The following is a 17,792-nucleotide window of genomic DNA, read 5'->3' as shown; positions in this document are numbered from 1 at the left end:
GTTGTCAACTTGACTATATCTGGAATTAACTAAAATCCAAAATGGATCTTAGTGAGGGATTTTTGCTTACTTTGAAACAGGAAGATCTATTTCTAATCCAGATCTTTGAGGTAGAAAGACAGGCCTTTAACCCAGATCATTGATCAGATCTAATCTGGGCCATGCCTTCCGCTGGAAGCCTATATAAGGACATGGGAGAAGAAAGCTTTTGCTTTTTGCCTGGTTGAGGTAAAGACACCACAAGAAAACCTACAGAATCAACTAACCTGGGCCCATAGGAGCCCACAGAGACAGAACCATCGACCAAACAGCATGCATGGATGGACCTAGGCTCCATGTAACAGATGTGCAGCTTAGTCTTCATGTAGGACCCTGAACAATTGGAGCAGGGCTATCTCTGACTACATTGCCTGCCTTTGGACATATTTTCTCTAACTTGGCTACCTTTTCTGGGCTTAATAAAAGATGAGCCTAGTCCTACTGCAACTTGATATGCCAAGGTGGGTGGCTATTCATAAGACTATTCTGAAGAGAAAGGGAGGTAGGGGGAGGGAAGGGAGCAGGAAGGGACTGGGAGGGGAGGAGGAAGGGGGAACTGTGATCAGAATGTAAAGTAAACAAATTAATTTTTTAAACGTAAGGGCAGTAAATGTAAATAATGAGGTCTTGTAATTTAGAATAGAGATCTGTGGGAGAACCCTATTGAAACTGGGAAATTTGAACCCTCAGGTTCTCAAGGGGTTTTCTCATCTAAAAATGTAGCTACTGTACCCTCAGATTCACCCCTTGAAATTGTACCTTTTCATCTTTGGATGAGAAAATTAATCCGTCATTGTTTGCTAAACCAGCAATGACTTTATCTGGAGAGAATACCAGGCAAGACAATTCTGATTTCTCTCAGGGCCCATCAATAGTTGCCTCTACACCTATACCCAGTCTTGAGGTAAAGCAGGCGCCTAGAGGGGAGGTAGAAAGTGTATTCATGAGAAGGTGAACCACACTACTAAAGAGCTTCGTGACCAATTCAAACAGATGTCTGGGGAATATGTGTGAGCGTAGAGTTTAAGGGTGTGGGATAATAGTGGAGAGAACATGTAACTGGATCAGGCTGAAGTTTTTATATGAGCCCTTTGAGTGCAGGTTCCAAGTTTAATATGGGAGCTTGCACAGTTAAAAAACAGTGTCAAAAGTTTGTTTGAATGATTGGCTGAAGTATTTGCAAAAGATGGCCTAGTGAAAAGGAGCTGGAGATGCCTAATATCCCTTGGCTTAGTGTTGGTGAAGGATTTTTTAAGACTCAGGGAGACTGCAAAACAATGCAAGAACTGAGCAGAGCAGAGCAGAGAAGAGCAGAGCAGAAAAGGTAAAACCTAATCTTCTACAATAGGAAGGTCTAGAATACATGCCCTTCACTAATTGTATAAGATGCAAAATGGTGTGAGGGGCACCAGCACATGTGAAGAACTTAGTTGTTGCCATTTATTATTTGCAAGACCTTAGGGTTGGAGATGCTGCTGCCCTGTTGGATGAATTAAATGCAAAGGCTTTAACTGGGCCCTGAGGTAGCAGGGACCAGCTGGAAGCACTGAATCACCAAAGGCAAAGTTATCATACTTATCATAATGGGCAGCAGAGACAACGTAATGTATGTGATGGCCTAACCCATAATGGTCAGCACAGGCAAAGTGAACTTTATGGAGGCATGGATTGTATGGACCTTTAGTAATAGCTAATCAATCATTGTTTCCAGGCATGAAATAGAAAAGAGGTCTAATGAATTTTTGTTTGATGTGTATAGCACAAAATTTCTCAAAGATTACATTGGTTTGGGGCAAAAAAAATTATAATCTCTGTCCATGAATCAATTTCCAGACTTGAGCCAGTTTGTAGACCCAGAATTCCTTAAATGAAGGGATGGCCATGTTTTCCCAAGAAAAGACCTTAATATAATATCCAAAAATTTTACAGTTAGCCTTTCTCTACTCCTTATCCAGAGGGACCTACATCCTTTTACAAGTGTACCTCACCGTACATTGAGGGAAAGGAACCAGACTTTCCAGTCTGTTGGATACTATCTGAATTGGTGCTGATTCTGGGAGATTCCAAAACACACTGTGACCATCCAGTTAAATAAAGTAAGGACTTATGGAGGTCAGATGATTATTGGAGTTTTGGCTGAAGTCTAACTCAGAGTAGGTTCAATATGTCCCTGAACTCATCCTTTGGCTATTTTCTCCAGTCCTAGAATATATAATTGAGGTAGATACACTTAGAAATTGGCAGGATTCTCACATTGTGTCCTTGACCTGTGGTGTGAGGGCCATTATGATTGAAAAAGCTAAACAAGAGACTTTAGAGTTGCCTCTGCCAAGGAAAATCATGAATCAAAAACAGTATCACATCCCTGGAGGAACTGCAGGGATTAGTCCCACTATCTGGGACTTGACATGCAGGGGTGGTGGTTCTCAACACATCTCTGCTACTGGCCAGTGCAGAAGACAGGTGGATTGTGGAGACTGACAGACAACTGACTATTGAAAATTCAATCAAGTAGTGACTCTCATTGCAGCTGTTCTACCAGATGTGTTGTCCTTACTTGAGCAGACTATCATTTGGCTTGGTACCTGGTATGCAGCTATTGATCTAACAAATACTTTTTCTCTGCAACTGTCCACTGGGACCACAAGAAGCAATTTGCTTTTAATTGGCAAGGCAACCCTATACTTTTAAAGTTTTACTTCAAGGATATATTAACTTTCCAGCCTGTGTCATGACTTAGAAGGAATCTCAATCGTCTCTTCTATAAAATATCATATTGATGTACTATATTGATGACATCATGCTGGTTGTATCAAGTAAACAAGAGATAGCAACCACTTTTGACTTATTGGTAATACCCCATATGAGCATCAAAGAATGGGAAAAATCCCATCTAAATTCAAGGGCCTTCTGCATCAGTGAAATTCTTAGGAGTACAGTGATGTTGGGCATGCAGAGATATTTCTTCCAAAAGAATAAGTTACTGCACATGGCCTCTCTCACTGCCAAGGAAGAAAGTCAATGTTTAGTGGCTCATTTAGGTTCTGGAGACAGCACATTCCTCACTTGGGTGTGTTACTCAGCCTACATACCAAGTGATTTGGAAAGCTGCTAGCTTTGTATAGGGCCTAGAACAGGAGAACACTCTTCAATAGGTCCATACTGCTCTTAGATCATATGATCCAGCAGACTCGGTGACACTTGAGGTGTCAGTAGCAGATAGGAATGATGTTCGAAGCCTTTGGTAAACCCCTACAGTTGACAATTAGCCACCAAGTTACCATGTAACCTGAGCTGCCCATCATGAGCTGAGAATTACAAGATCTATCAGATCACTGCACAGCAGCAATCCATTGTCAAATGGAAGCGGTATATATGTGGTCAGGCCCAAACATGTCCTGAAGGCACAAACAAGTTACATTAAGATGTTGCCAAAATATCTAAGGTTTCTACTGTTACAATGCTATCTGCTGTCAAGGGTATACCTGTAGCTTCATGGGATTTGACCTATGATCAGTTGACTGAAGAAGAGAAGACTAGGGCTTGGTTTACTGATGGCTTTGCATAGTATGCAGGCACCACAAAGAGTGGACAGCCATAACATTACAACTCCTTTCTGGAACAACCATGAAAGACACCTGCTAAGGAAAATCTTCAATGGGCAGAACTTCAGGCAGTACACACAATCATACATTTATGTTTGAAAGGAGATATGGCCAGATATGTTCACTGATTGATGGGCTGTAGCCAATGGACTGGCTAGATGGTCAGGGACTTGGAAAGGGTATGATTGAAAAATGGTGAGAAAGAAATCTGGGGAAGAAGTTTGTGGTAGATTTCTCCAAGTGTGTGAAAGATGTGAAGATAATTGTGTCTCTTCTAAATGCTTATCAAAGGTGACTTCAGCTGAGAAGTGACCCAGTCTGGAAACAGTCAGCCTTTCCCCCTGCCCCATCCTTTCTTGTTATTGCCCAATGGGCTCATGAACAAAGTGGTCATAGGGCAGAGATGGACATTATACATGGCTTAACAACATGGGCCTCCACTTACTGAGGCAGTCCTGGATACACCATTGCTGAGTGACATATCTGCCAGAGCAGACACCAACAGTGAGTCCCAGACAAGGCATCATTTCATGGGGTGACCACACAGTGACCTGGTGGCAGATTGAGCACATTGGGTCCCTTCCTCCATGAAAAGGACAATGTCTTTATTGAAGTAGATACTTGTTCTTATTATGGATTTGCCTTACTGGCATGTAATGCTCCTGCCAAAACTGCCATCCATGAACTTACAGAATGTTTTATCCACCATCATGGTATTCCATACAGTATCTGCGTCTGTGAAGTACTCACTTCACAACCAGAGAAGTGTGACAGTGAGCCCGGGATCGTGGAATCTACTGATCTCGCCTGGTGCCCCACTATTCTTTAGAAGCTGCCCTGGTAGAAAGATGGAATGGCCATTTGAAGACACCGTTGCATCTGCAACAGACAGGAGGGATAGGAGTAGGATTCTCCAGAAGGCAGTATATACTTTGAATCAGCATCTGATCTATGCTACATTTTCTCTTATAGCCAGGACCCACAGGCCCAGAAATCAAGGAGTAGAAATGGGAATGGTTCTACTATCAACCCTAGTAACCCACTAAAAACATTTTGTTACTTGTTCCTATGATACTAAATTCTGCTGGCATAGAAGTTTTGGTTCCATAGAAGCTTGTGCTCCTTCCAGGAGCCACAACAAGCATTCCATTGAACTGGATACTCAGACTTCCCCCTGATCATGTTGGGCTTCTCTTGCTCTTAAGCCAAAAGGCCATGAAAGAAATAATTGTGTTAGGATGGGTGATTGATCCAGATCACCGTGGATAAATTGGATTGCTTCTACACATGGAGGGAGGAAAAGTTATTTCTGGAGTCCTCCAGATCTTTTCAGGAGTCTCTTGGTTCTACCATATCCTGTGATTAAAGTCAATGACAAACTACAACAGTCTAATCCAGGTAGGACAACAAAGGGCACAGACCTGTTAGGAATGAAGGTATGGCCATCTGGTCATCTTTCAGGAAAAGAGCTAAGACCTGCTAAGGTTATTCCCAAGGGTGAAGAAAATACATCCTGAAGAGATGAAAACTGTAGGGTCCCTAGGGCATGATGACCAGCCAGTCTTTTCCAAACTGGTGAGTTCTAGCCTCTGTGAGAGACCCTGTCTCAAAAGCTAGGGTGAAGGGTGGTCAATGAAGACATTCAACTTAGACCTCTGGCCTGCACATGACTACACACATACTGATACACAAACACATACACACAAAAACATGCAAAGAATAGGTTAGCTCCTGGTACCATGATCCTAAAAATTTAAGCCATTTGTAACCATAAAGGTCTGTTTCTTATGTATATCTATCTTGAAACTTCAAGTAGTTTAATGGTACAGATTAGTGCATCATGGTTGTTTTCATTATGACTGGAATTGCCAGTCTACTGTAGGGAAAAGAAATGTTAAAGATTGTTCTTTAAAACTTGTTGGGGGGGGGGGATGGAGCATTGCCAAAGAACCACATGCATGTGTCTAAAATTTAAAGGGCAAAATAGTATAATCTCTATGCCAGGAGGAAAGAAAGAAAACACTTTTTTAAATGTTAAGATTTATTTTAGTAATTATTTACATGTATATGTGTGTGAATGTATGTTCACACCCGCATCTGTGTACCCACAGAGGCCAGAAGAGGGCATCAGATCTCCTTAAGCTGAAGTTACAGGTGGTGATGAGCTGTCTGACATTGGTCCTGGAACTTAACCCAGGTCCTATGAATGAGTAGCAAGTGTTCATATCCACTGAGCCAACTCCCTAATCCCCCAAAACATTTAAAACTAGTAATTAAGAAACTTGAGCAAACACCAAGCCCTAGGCTTACTGCTTGTAAGGCTGGATATCTGACACACCATGGTGAAATGAGCTTCCTCTCTAGCTACTTCCACCCCGTGTTGAAACTTGTCAGGAGGAAGAGTTTAGTGAATACTCTTTGCAAAGCAATGTGCCAGTGTACAGATCTGTGTGTATATTCCTCTTTCAGACTTCGCACTGACTACTGCATATCCTCCCTGAGCAGCACACAGTGACACAAGGGATCATGGCAGCGAGAACAGAAGAAAAGGGTGATGGCGGCAGAACGTGAGGATTTGTGAAGAAAGCTGCTAAGCAATATTTAATTTGAACTTTGAATACAAATTATGAATTATTCATTATGAATTATGAATTCATAATGAGACAGTTCTATGTCATACTGGGTTTCAAGACCGAAAGACAGCAGGGTAAGGACACGGCTGAGTCAAGGTCAAACTCAGCAGTAAATATCTCAGTTTCACCATTTATTTGTCCATAGTTTTATGTCTTCATATTTCACCTGTTGTGGTTGAGACCTTGAAGTGCACAGTCTATGTAATTGCTCTGCTTTTAATAAATATTATATACAGATTCTAAAATATATATTAGGCTTAGTTTATATTTTTATTTTATGTGAGGTCTTGCTGGGCAGCCCAGAATGCTGTCAAATTCACTATGCAAGCAACTCTAGCAGTGATCCTGCTGCATCAACTTACTCAATTCTAGTAGGATCATAAGCATGTGCTTTACACTTAATATTTTAAAAGGGAATCTGACCTAACTTTCCACTAAGATCTGTTATGGATCTTTAGGTTGAGAAAGGGAAACCACTTTCCTGAACCTGAAGATTCCATATCTACAGATTTGGTCTATCATAGATTTCGGAGGAGTGTATGTATGTACATCTTTCCTTTGTGATTTCCAAAAATGATCCAGCATAACAACTATTTGTGTAGTGTTTATTTTATATCCAGCATTAAAAGGAATCTTGGGGTAATTTAAAGAATGAACAAAATGTTAGTAGACTGTATTAAAATGTTGCACCATTTGGCGTAATGAATTCGAGCATCTAAGGATCCTCTGGCATCCTAGAACCCACTTCTTCCAAATGGCAAATCTTTTTACCACATTACCTGTCTCCGAGCAATAGCTCCGTTAGTACCATAAAACTTCCTTACTATAACAGAACCTCGAGTAACACCCTGCTCCGTCTCCTAACTTCTTGCTCTTTCCCCCATTGTGTCAGGAAGAGTGTTTCTTGGAAAAGGCGCGCAAAATGACCAGCCTACCGCGCAGAGCTCACTCAAGACTTAACACTTCCAGGGCTGACTGAGCTGCGCGTGCGCGGGCATCCTCCGTGGCCTCATCCAGGGAGGCCTACGCAGAGCCTGGTGCGCCCTCTAGGACTTTACCCAGAAGGCCGCGCTTCACTCAGGCCAACATGGCTGGCAGGCCTGCTGGTAGGTGGCCGGGCCCGCTTTGGTGGATATCGCAGTTTTATTTTTCCAGCAATTTGCCCACCTTCTGTTGTAGCTGAGTCTTGCGCGGAAGGTTCGTGGCGGCCCAGTCCCACCCGAAGGACTGGTTTCTCTGTGCCAGGCCCAGCTTGAAGTTTGGAACGGGGACCTCTGTCGGAAGGAGCTGGCCATGGCGGGACAGCGGTTTGATCTCCTTCCCCTCCGCTTGGGGCGGTGAGGAGGTAGGTGAGGGACTGTGCCGCAGTGACCTGAGGGAGTCCTTGGGCACGTCAACGGTGATGACGTGATCGGAGCAATTAGCATGTGAGCCCTCATTCCGTCCCTCGAGCTTCTGCCAGAATTCGAGGGAGATAAAACGGACTTATAGTGAGGTTTCAGGTTAACCTTGGTGAATATGGAACATGCGCAGGAGCTGCAGGGCTGGAAGGATTTTTAACGTATACAAACAATAGAAAAAAGTCTGTCATGGGCTAGAATGACAGACTATTTAAAACAGCATTCACTGCAAGTAGTGTGCTCCAACTTGTTTTGTTCTTAAGCTAATCTATGCCCTCTGGCGGTATAGATTGGAATAGCTTTTAAAGACAGTTGCCCTTCTCAAATTCCGGGAAATTGTGAACTCATGAATTTCAACCCACTTGAAATTCAATTTCATTCAATTTAAGGCATTCTGCTTCCGTGTGTGTATTTGGTATTAGAGACCTGATTTTAACAGAGCTCTTATTGGCTTCCTTCCGTAAGCCCACTTCTTTTTCTGCAACAGGCTGTTAGTCAAACTAATGTAGAAAGAGCTAATTAGAACAATGCCTGTCACTCTATAAGTGTTAAGTAAATATCAATCGTTATCATAATCACTGCTAACTATGGTTACAGTTTATCTCGGATACATGATACGTTTGTTTTTAGATTTTTTTTTTACCCTTTTATATTTGTATCTTTTGAATCAGGTATCATGTAGCCCAACTCCTTTATACTCAACTGTCCATTGAAGGATGACCTTGAACTTCTGATGCTTTGTCCTCAACCCTCAGAGTGCTGAAATTACAGATGTGTACTTCCACACCCGTTTTATGTGGCAGTGCAGGTGGAAGCCAGAGCTAGGCAGGCACTATACCAACTGAGCCACGTCATTAGTCCTTTACGACTTTAATTTTCCTATGGAAACAGTTTTATGCATGATAATTTCTAAGGTTGGAAGAAGCCATGTAGTCATCTGTTCTGAGGAATAAGAAGTCAAAGGGAGCTAATTGAGAGCTTGCCTCAGAAAACTAGAAGGAAGGAAGGAAGGAAGGAAGGAAGGAAGGAAGGAAAGAAGGAAAAAGGGGAACAAGTCTGAAATCTTATTCCATGCTTTTAGTCCTAGTTCTGGAGAGGCAGAGATAGGTGGATCCCTTGAGTACACTGGCCAGTTAGCCTAGTGTACTTTGAAAGTTCAGGCCAGTGAGAGATACCATCTCAAAAAAAGAGAAAGAAAATGAAGATGAAAAAAAAAAGGATTTAATATTCTCTGGCAGTCAATCACACTTGTGATTCCCTACCCATCTCAATTTATAAAGAATGATTAAGCTTGGTTTACTTTCTTGCCTGCACCACATCTGTTTTGTTAATATCCGGTACTGTCCAGCTTCCTTGGCCTCTTCTAGGTTACCCTCAGGCTCGATCTCGTTCTCCAGGCTTGTGAGGTGTTCTTGCCTCATGTTTGGATAAGAGTAGTTTGCATGCCAGGCATGAACTTTAAGGCTGAGCTATATTCCAGCCCCTATTTTGTTGTAGTTGTTAATTGTTTGTTTGCTTGTTTAGACAAGGCCTGGAATTTGCTCTCTCACTGAGTCAGCTTTCTGAGTGCTGAGATTACAGGCATGCTGTGTTACAGTAAGAGGATTTTTTTATTTATTCCGTTGGTTGGTTTCTGAAGATAATCTAAGTAGCCAGTGTATATGGCTACATTAGAATATAAACACATAATATAACATGTCATCGTGGGCAGTTTTCTCATTTAACTTCTCATTGATTCTTTATGAATTTCACACCATGCACCTCAGTCCCACTCATCTCCCCATCCTTTCATATCTGCCCTCTGCCCTTGCAAACTCCCCCCCCCCCACACACACACACATAAAACAAACAAGCAAGCAAACAAACAAACATCACTGTGGAAGCTGCTGTGTGTCACACAGTGCACCCTTTTGACCAAACAGTTTTTCTTTTAAATGTTCATTGCAGTGAGTCATTGGTCTGATTCGAGGTTTCTGGCTTCTGCTACACCATCAATACTGGATCCTCACGGGACTCCTCTTGGATATCTGGTCGTTGCCCTGTGTCATGGGGATCCTGCAGCTGTGGATTTGCAGAACCCACCCTGTCATGTGCTCCAGCAGTTCATAGATGGGGTTGATATTGGGGAGGGTCCAGTGAAAGCCCTGGATCTGGACCGGGGTGGCAGCTGAGTTACTCATCCCACCAGCTCGCCTGCTTTGCCAAGGTGAGGGGTGGCACCACTTCTCCTGCCTGAGGCAGCTGGAAAGAGCACTCCTTCCCTAGGGCCAGCTTTCCCTCACTGCGCAGGTGGCGAGGGGCAAGGTAGAGTAAGAGTTTTAACATGAAGTGTTTTTCCTTATCCATGTACAAATTCTATTCCTTTGATGAACAATTAGCTGTTTGGGAGGAGGAAAATATGTTTGTTTTTTTTTTTTTTTACTAATCTGTTAATATTTAAATGATTAATTGATGGTATAAAGCTTTTTCCAAAAATAAGTATATCTTAAAGATGATGTGCAAGTGAGATTATGTAGACTAAAAAATTTGGAGAATAGGAGAAGCCTGCCACCAATAGCTCCACCCACTTTGAAAAGAAAATTTGTTTCTGCAACTACAAACGATAGAATGTCCCAGGTCATCGTCCTGTCCCATCTCATTTGAATTCTGATGGTAGCAGGTGATGTAAGAACAGAAAGCATTAGACATTGAGAACCCAAAGTGACAGGAAGTATATTTGTGAATGTGAGTCACTTTTAGTTTTGAGCAAAACATCTTCATGGGTAAAATAATTTATCTACGTTATATACAAACAGACACTTCTCAGGTTGTAGATAAGTATAGTATAAGTGAATTGTAACAACGGACTATGTGGTAATTACAGTTGCAGTGTCAAGCAAGTGGCTGGATGGTTTTTGAAGTGCTATTGTGGTGCTGCAGGATTCAGCAGACAGCGAACTGTGAGTACCTGTGTTTTCTGTTACCCTCTCTTCTTCCTGTCCTTGTTCTTCCTGAACGCAGTACTTTTTAAAGAATTCTTATAGTTCCAAAAAGGTGTTTTACTTTGTTTTGTGTCTATCAGATTTAAATTAAACTGTTTTTGTGAAGTGCATGTTCTTTTGAGAAGAGGTTAAAGTCCTGAGCACTTGCTCTCCTATCTCTGTGTGATTTGTGAATGGGTTAGAGCTTTCTAACTGCCATGGATGCCCCTTTGTGGTCGAGAACTGAATGGAAGCATCGATAAATGTTAGGCCTCCTAACATTTAGTTATACTAAAAGTATAACTTTTAGTTCCTTATATCTTTAAAAAAAATTTATCATTTGCATCTCTACCCGAGTGTGCTTGTGGAGGTCAGAGGAGGGCTTCTGGGAGTCCTCCTTTCTCCATGGGGTCCAGGGATGAAACTTGGGTTATTAGACTTGTGCAGCAAGTTCCTCCCTCTGCCTCACCATTTCCCTGGTCCTAGTCAATTAATACCCTGATCTCAGATTAGAAGAAAGGATGTAGTCTACTCAGGTTTTCAAGGGCAAAATAGACATTTGAAATATTTTCTGAGTTGGTTCATATGAAGTAAGATTGCTATTATAGTGGTTTTAAAAGACCCACATGTTGCTTCAAGAAATAACCAGGGTATGAAATGCTTTTGGTTTCCATCTTACCTAATGATTTGAACGGTTTGCTCTTTTTCAGTCAAGTCTTGAGTTATATGTCTTAGGGATATTGCTCCTTAGAAAAGAAAAATCCTGGGTAGAGGAGCTGCCTCCGTGAGCCCCGCAGGCCTGATGACCTTTAGAACCAACATGGAGCTGACACAGTAGCACAGGCATTGGCACTGAGGAGGCAGAACAAGAGGATGGTCAGTCATGGCAGTTGTGAGCTTAAGGCCAGCAAGGGACAAACAAATGAGTCTGTGTGGATTCAAGGCTACCCAGGGTTACACCATGAGATGCTGTCTCAAAAGAAAAACAAAGCACTACTTTTTGCGATAGCTCTGTAATGTGGTTCTTCTGTTCCTGTCACAGGGTTAATGTGGGACGGCGGCACAGCACAGGAGACTGAAGATGTGTAAGAGAGCCCTAGACCTGACCATGAGGCATCAGGTCGTGCCTGTGGAGCTGGGGACAAGCTATGACGCAGTAGAGCAGGTTTGATATGTCTTGCACTGTTGGTCACTTAGGGTGCAGATTCAGGAATAGGAGAAACATGCCATTGTGCACTCTTTAGTTTTCTCCAAGTCACACCACATCAGTACCTTTCAGCAGCCAAGTGAGGTCATCAGAAAACTGTCAGCTGTGTTTTAAAGAACAACATGGTGAGAGGTAGAGCTGAAGTGACATCTAAAATCATGAAGCTAGTCTCTAGTATGGAAGGCCTAGACCAGAACCCAGGTTTTCTGCCTCGAGGGCTGCTGTTGTTTCCCCTGAACTCCAGGTCCTGTTCTAGTGAAGAGTTTTAGTTATATGAAGTCCCCTGGGTGATCTTCTAGCTCCTGGGATGGGTTGGACTTCTGTCCCCAGAGCCCACTGATACCAGACAAGTCTATAGGCTTGCTTTCTTTGTTGATACTCTGGTGACCTATACTCTGACCTTCGTGAGGTTTTACATTCAAACCTCATAGTTCCTAGAGGTTGGGAATACAGTTTCTTAAGTTACAAGCAGAAAGTAACTCATTGTAATGAGTTTCATTCATGGTTCATGACCTGCCATTTTCCTCTTCATTCTTTAGGACAAATTCTACCTTAAGCCCTAACTGAAAGAAAGGAGAGAGAAGAATGGGCAAAAAGTGATCTGTAGTTGAAATCTGTGGACCTCATCTCAATGTATTTTTATGAAGTTGATTCAATCCGATTCACAATTTAAGAATTATCTGTCTACAGATGCCTCACTTTAAATAAATGTCAATTATAACCATTGTTGGGATGTTTGCATTCAAACTCTTTCTCTGAGAATTGAATTCACTTTTCTGACCATTTCTTCCAGACTTTCTAATATAGTTTTAGTTGCAGATCAGCTGCTTGGAGATGAGAGAGGCTGCCTTAGTCATTTCTTCATTGGCTGGAGATCAGCCAGGTTACTAAAGGACACAGCATTCCCTACAAGCTGAATGGCTGTAGGTTTGAGGAAGTCATAGCAAGGCCTAACCTGCAGGTAGTAATAGGGGAAGCGAGACCAGCTCTGAACAAGTATCATCTTCCAAAGTAACGAATGGAAAGAAAGGAAAGTTGACTCTGCGTTCCCAGGACTGGGGAATGGCCTCTCCCAACTCTCCCAACTGCTCTCTACCTAGATTTATTTTGCATCCTGCCATCCTGAAATAAAATTTGTAAGTATCCTAATCTGGATTTACGTAACTTCTCTATATGTACAGGTACACGTGCCCCAGTGCTGATCAATATATAGGTTAGAAAATTAAAAAGTAAAGTATAGGAATATGAGGGAAAACACTAAGACAAACCATACTTGCTTTTAAATGCTTCTTTGAGAACTAGAACTGAGCTGGGCAGAGTGCACTCACCTTTAATCCCAGCACTGAGGACACAGGCAAGCTTGATCTACATAGTGAGTTACAGAACTGTGAGGGCCATGTAGACCCTGTCTCAACACAAAACCCCACATACCTAGGTGCTAATCAGCAGAGACTTTTCGAATCATAGGCTTATTTAAAAATACATGTTATTCTCCCTGCTGTGACTTTTGAGGCTCCTTGGTAGAAGTGAGTGATGACCTGCAGTGGGCAAGGCAGTAAGAGGAACTCCTGCCCTGTGCACAGGAGCTTCCGATGGTGAGCTACAGACAGCAAAGTTCCATTACAGTGAAAGCCCACAGACTCACCCAAGTGTGCATGTGCATGTTACACTCCATTCACATACAAAAGATGTTCAAAAAGACACTTCTGTTGACCTTTACAACATGATCCTAATGTATTTTAAAGTCAGATGTTCTAGGTAGGCATGGTGGCATACTCTTGTAATCCCAGCACTTGGGAGACAGATGTCTGGCTTTTGAGTTTGAGATCAGCCTGGGTTGTACAGTGAGACTATTAAAAAAGATTAAATCTTAAAAGATTGGAAAACATTAGAAAGCTAATTTACTTAATTTCCAGAAAAAACTTTCCTCTGATCCTCGGTTATATTTTGAAACCCATCTTGAAATTTATTCTTTTCAGTTCTCCAGTGAGGTAGCACCTTCCTTTTAAAAAAAAAAAAAAAACACAAAAAAAAAACAAACAAAAAAAAAACCCAAAACAAACAAAAAAACTGGTTCTTCTTGTGGTAAAAGGAATTCTTGAACATCACTAAAGCAAAACAAAAGGCAATACCAAGAGATGGACTAGCACAGATGAGTTCGGTTTTCGGTTTTGTTTGTTCTTGCTTTAAAAAAAATGATTTATTTTTATTTCATGTGCACTGTTGTTTTGTCTGCATGTTTGTGTAAGGGTGTTAGATCCCATGGAATTTGAGTTACATGCAGACAGTTGTGGGCTGCCATACAGGTGCTGGGAATTGAACCCAGGTCCTCTGGAAGAACAGCCTTGCTCTTAGTTACTGAGCCATTTCCCCAGCTCCACAGATGAGATTTTGACTTAACAGGAATAGGATGTACCAGGCTATCCACCTGTTCATGATTGGAACTATGGCATAATAAGGGCAACCTCTCATTTGAGGGAGACTTCCTCCCAAAGCCAAGCTGCCCTCTACCTCACTTGGCTACTGAGTTCTAAATGAGAGCAGTATGCACATGTTTCTTGGAAACTTAGAATGAACTTACAGCGGTTTGGGGCTTTTGTGTGTTTGGATTTTGTTTTTGTTTTGAGACAGGGTCTCCCCATGTTGCTCTGGCTGGCCTGCAGCTCACTCTGTAGACCAGGCTGGCTCACAGTGATTATCCTCCCTCTGCCTCCCAGGTGCTGGGATTAAGGCCATGTACCATCACAACTGGCTTCATGTTTACAGTACCGTAGATTATTCTGTTCTGTTTATTGTGAAGAATAAGCAGGGCCAGGATTGAGATCACTAGGAGACTGGGGAAATAGAAAGAACTTGTGAACAGTCAGGTGTAATCCTGTGATGACAGAGAAGAGCGTTTCTGTTAGCAAGAGCCGTCCTGTCTGCAAGTCACTATGGGAAATCTGAAACAGCTGAGTCCAAGTCGTTCCAAGCTGGTTCTGGGTTGGACCACATGAGCCTCAATCCTTGCACATCCTCCTCAACCTTAGGAAGACCGACCTCTGTGCATCCGTTTGTTCAACTGTAAGAGAGAGCTAACGATAGAATAAAATACGTTTGTAATACCTTGTAAAATACGTTTGTAAAAATATACTCACTGAATTATGTCAGGACCTTATAGTGCAGAACTACTTGAGGGAAATACCAAGTACCATCAGAACAAATTAAAGCCTGATAACCAAGATCTGAAGGGTTCTCCTCTTTCTCCTAGGGTCACAAGACCCGAGGAGCTCTCCTCTTTTTCCTAGGGTCACTCACACCTGCTCCTTTTGAACACCTGACCCTGAATGACGTTTCTGTCCCCTAAGATGGAAAGAGCTGGGAGTGTATCCATAGTGGCTTTGATGAGGTCGGAACCCAGCTGGTTCCAGACTTTGCCTTTTACACTGACAGTGTTCCTGGATTTCAAACATGTCACATTCTGCTAGTTTGCTTTACATCATTTAAAATGTCTGATCTACTCTTCCAAGTTTGAGATTGATCTTGGCTTGGAATATGTGGCCTTTTTAAATCTTGAAGGAAGACTTATTTGTTACTGAGAAGTGGTCCATGTTCTGTTTCTTTATCTGAGTGAATGCTGAAGGTCCATCTAAGACAGAAATCTGGCTTAAGTTCCCTGCTGCGTCACTCACTCTATTGCCAAAAGAAGTGGAGGAAGGCATGTTTGGATCATGGACTCAGATGCTGATGCTGGCCTGATTCTCTATTGCACACAAATATTTAATGATAGCCTTTGTGCATGACACCGTATGTTCAAACATTACTGATGCTGTTTTCAAGTTACAGAATCTTAAACTCAGTGTAATGATTTCATGTATCTATGCAAGGACACTTTGTAAGGCATTTGCTCTGCATTAATTTCAACCTGCTATAAGACAAAGGTAAAATAAAAACTAGTTCAAAGTCCAAAATCCTACAGCCACAGTAATTCTTCCAAAGTCACAACTGGGTACCTTTTAAAAATACAAGTATGCTGAGTGGCTTTGAAAATAACCACAGTGCTTGGAATTAAAAGGTGAAGTAAGCAGAAAGCTCACACCCAGATCCTTGACAGCCTGGTGTATGAAGAGCAGATCTGTTTGCACTGTGCCTGAGAAGCCCTTTAGAGCCCCGCCTCAGAGGTGGGTACAGCAAGATGGATAGACAGCCTTTCCTTTAGGAAGGAGGAATCCCTTTATTACAAGGACTTAATTTCTGCCACTAGGGGGCAGTGCACTACAACTTTGCAGCTTGAAGGCACTACACTAGGGAAGATTTATCCATTTTGTACCCTCAACAACTCCCTCTCCTTCATTTTTCAGGATGACAACACCTTGCAGGTTTATGGCCGTCAGGAGAATTTACTGCTAAGCTATATACTGATGTAATGAAATCTAATATATGCTGTACTATGAATTATGAGTTGTTATTTAGTTTGGGGATTTTATTACTTCAATCACTTATGACCATATTTCCTTTTATATGATTGCTCACTCTTTAAACATACCATATGACTATACATGGAACACCTAATAAAGCTCATGTATGTTAAAGCATTGTTAAAATAGAGATGTTTTATTTGCCATAATTTGTTTAAGTTTTGATTATATGGGTGTTGGTGTGTGTGTGTGTGTGAGAGAGAGAGAGAGAGAGAGAGAGAGAGAGAGAGAGAGAGAGAGAGAGAGAGAGTGTGTGTGTGTGTGTGTGTGTGTGTGTGTGTGTGTGTGTGTACATAGTCTGGGGCCAGTGAGAATGCTTGGTGGGGAAAGGTGCTTGTTCCCAAGACTGACAACCTGAGTTTAATCTCGGAAAGAACTGAACCTACAAGCTGTCCTTTGACCTCCAGGTACACACACATATGCAAACAAGTATAAAACTATAGAAATACTAGTCTTAAAAAAACCCCACAGCATGTTAGAATCTAAGATGTCAGCTCAGATGATGTTTCTAAGTTACATTTGACTAGGAAACTTGCTTGTCTGTGTCAAAAAAAGCTGAGTCATTGCTACGTAGTTACATTTTTGCATATATGCCAAAAAACACCGTGTTGATATTTGAGTGTATTATGACAAACTATTTAAATAATTCTAGAATGTGACTAGATATCCTACAGTAGAAAGAATGTATTGTTTGTTTAACTTTGTATTTAATATATTTGCCTGTTTTTACATAAATGCCAAAAGTGTAATTTTAAAATAAACCCCTGTGAGACTCCTGGTAACATTACTCAATAGAATTAATGCTCTGTGAGTATTCCATTTTTTTAATTTTACATACCTACAAATTGTACTTAGAATCCACACCAAAGGGATAATTGTTTCTTTTTGATGAATCAGCTTGCAGTTTCTTTCCAAAGTATGCGTTTAATTTTGCTTCACCACTAAAGCTGGAAACTCAGCTATGAGGTCGAGGTTCAGCCAGGCTGACCTTCGAACTCACAGCTCTCCAGCTATGCAGTGGACGGACTTGGCTACAGAGTCGTTATCGCTCCTTTCAGCAGCTTTTGCAGTCTGTGATTTAGGCTTTATACCGGACTACGAAAATGAGCTCATGTTGGTGAAACACCAGCCTTGCTCCAGACCTTGCTCCAGCATCCTCTCACTTTATCTCCCTTGCATCCTCCTATCATAGATTTCTTTTCTTTTCTTTCTTTCTTTCTTTCTTTTCTTTTTTTTTTCTTTGCTAATGGCATGGAGTAGAAAATTAGACTTGAAAGGTTCTTTTTAACATGAATACATTTGCACACACATGAACATGCATGCACAAAAACACTGACATAGCATTGTGGCACAAAAATGTAACCCTGGTGTTTAGGAGACTGAGACAGAAAGATCTCCAGTTCAAGACCAGCCTGGGATACATGGTGAAACTAAATTACCCCAAAGATAACTGAAGTTCCTTTTACTGTCTCAATACATAATTTTGTGGAG

General features: G+C 41.7%; 1 long non-coding RNA gene across 2 annotated transcripts; it reads left to right on the top strand.

Annotated features, from left to right (window-relative positions):
- The first annotated feature begins 7,297 nt into the window (after positions 1–7,297).
- On the top strand, positions 7,298–16,415 carry LOC143438550 (uncharacterized). 2 transcript variants are annotated; one of them, XR_013107307.1, is made up of 5 exons: positions 7,298–7,622; positions 10,541–10,616; positions 11,680–11,802; positions 12,384–12,980; positions 16,185–16,415. It is a non-coding gene; the product is annotated as an uncharacterized LOC143438550 (long non-coding RNA). The 2 variants fall into 2 exon arrangements; XR_013107308.1 differs by lacking the exon at positions 16,185–16,415 and adding an exon at positions 9,625–9,883 and having other exon boundaries at positions 7,302–7,622; positions 12,384–12,570.
- Positions 16,416–17,792: the final 1,377 nt, after the last annotated feature.

Source organism: Arvicanthis niloticus, chromosome 25, assembly GCF_011762505.2.
Source record: "Arvicanthis niloticus isolate mArvNil1 chromosome 25, mArvNil1.pat.X, whole genome shotgun sequence".
Lineage (NCBI taxonomy): Eukaryota > Metazoa > Chordata > Mammalia > Rodentia > Muridae > Arvicanthis > Arvicanthis niloticus.
The sequence above is the reverse complement of the archived record's forward strand: the minus strand, read 5'-3'. Positions and strand labels throughout refer to the sequence as shown.